General features: G+C 45.0%; 1 long non-coding RNA gene across 1 annotated transcript; it reads right to left on the bottom strand.

The window, feature by feature from the left end:
• Positions 1 to 407: 407 nt before the first annotated feature.
• On the bottom strand, positions 408 to 1,764 carry LOC120963978 (uncharacterized). Its single transcript, XR_005755665.3, has 2 exons — positions 822 to 1,764; positions 408 to 720 (listed from the first exon to the last, which is right to left on the bottom strand). It is a non-coding gene; the product is annotated as an uncharacterized lncRNA (long non-coding RNA).
• Between the last annotated feature and the right edge of the window lie 293 nt (positions 1,765 to 2,057).

The following is a 2,057-nucleotide window of genomic DNA, read 5'->3' as shown; positions in this document are numbered from 1 at the left end:
CGTTCTATTGACTCATCGTCCCCACAGAACACATGTTCTATATCCTGTCATGTCCGTCCTTGATTGGTGAGGTTATCTTTGGTTGGTGATCTAAAATGTCTTATATTTGTTTATAGAGGGAGTATTTTTGGGTACTATGCGAAGCACCGTTTGGCCCCCTGTCTGGAATTCCACCTCTCATGGTATAGGTCCGACTTATTCCTTCCTTTGTTTGGCCCTGGGCCTGGTAGGTGTCAGATCTGAGCGATCTCTATCATCTGCTCATTTCTTGCTCGTTCTATTTTCCTCCAATAATAGTGTATTGTTACCCGTGGCAACAAGAAGTCCCTATTTTGAGCCCGGCCATATATGGCGCCGGATTGTATATTCTCAAGAACAAAATAGCTAAGGCTGAGAAAGCAAAAAAAGAAAAGAATGGGCAGCAAGTTTTATTTCTTACGAGCCAAACAACATCACAACATTGGCTACTACCCTTATACATCAAGTTCAACTAGCAAAGAAAAGAGCAGATACATTCGTGGGTATTCTCATTCGTGCAGTCGCCTATGACGGCCTTGATGCCCGGGTACTTCCACATGAACTGCTCCACGCACAGCCCGCCGCAACGGTCCCGCTGGCAGACACCCTCGTGCGGGACGCGGATGACGACCACGTTGCCGCACGGGTACCCGTTCACCGCCACCCCTCTGGCAGGATCCACACGAGAAACCGCCTGACACACTGAGGCATCGTGTATGTAAACAAGCACATATCAGTTAACCGGTAGTTTGAACTAAAATCACGACAAAAATTATGAAACGGAGAGAGAGAGAGGGGCCAACCTAGGGAGAGTGCGAGGAGAGCGCAGAGAGCAAGAGACACAACTCTGGTCGCCATGCTGTGTCGGCACTGCTGTTACGGCGATCTATCGAGCTTGGCGGTTCTTCGATCAATTTGTAGTTTCTAGTCTAGGGCTTTCTCCCGTGTTTCGCTAGCTATGGTCGGGTACGTCTGTCTGGCCGTGGTATATAAATAGGAGCGGCTGACGAGGATAAGTTACGCATATGGTAAGTATTCTATTGCCGTATCTTCTCAATTGTAGTACTTATTACTCCATTCCTAAATATGTCTTTTCAAATATAGTACTTACTTCATTCCTAAATATATGTCTTTTTTTAGAGATTTCAATATAGACTATATATAGAACGAATTATGTGAATCCACGCTCTGAAATGCGTTTATATACATTCATATGTAGTCATTATTAAAATCTCTAAAATGTCTTATATTTAGAAACGTAGGGAGTCCTTTAATTATTCCCAATGGGAACGTCTTGGTAGGATCTCTACTCTATGTGGCACCAAAGGAATAATTCATCAAATATAGGTGATCTCATGCGCTCTTTTTTTTTCCGATAAAGGACATTTCATTGAATTGATTTATGAAGGTGATACAACCGCATCCAAAGAATGCCCGGCCTCTGCATAATATGATGCACACAACCAACAAATCCAAACGACCAAAAAATAAACATTGTTTTGCAGCAAAAATAAACCAATCCAGCCTAGGGTGGGGCTGATCCTATACGGAGATTACACTGCCATCCATGGAGGGAGAAAACCTCCCTGGTCGTATGCTCCAGTCGTGTAGACGCCGTCATAAAAATGTCTCTGTCCTCCGACTTCTACAGAATAGACCAAGTACGGAGCCATCGCATACATGCACGAATAACCTTTGAAGTCAAGGTTGCGGGATGTCGTCCTACTCATGGCCTTGGTCAGAGAGTCCTCGCTAGTAGCCGATGAACCATCAACACCAACAGAGTGACGGCCGCTGCGTCTCAGCGCTGAGGGTGTGAAGTCAGCTGCAACAACGGTCACCGCCTGTGACGCCCTCGATTCAATCGTACACTAATCATACATGCAAATGTGTACGATCAAGATCAAGGACTCGCGGGAAGATATCACAACACAACTCTAGACACAACTTAAAACAATACAAGCTTTATATTACAAGCCAGGGGCCTCGAGGGCTCGAATACATAAGCTTGAATACACAAGAGTCAGCGGAAGCAACAA

This window comes from Aegilops tauschii, chromosome 5, assembly GCF_002575655.3.
Source record: "Aegilops tauschii subsp. strangulata cultivar AL8/78 chromosome 5, Aet v6.0, whole genome shotgun sequence".
Lineage (NCBI taxonomy): Eukaryota > Viridiplantae > Streptophyta > Magnoliopsida > Poales > Poaceae > Aegilops > Aegilops tauschii.
The sequence above is the reverse complement of the archived record's forward strand: the minus strand, read 5'-3'. Positions and strand labels throughout refer to the sequence as shown.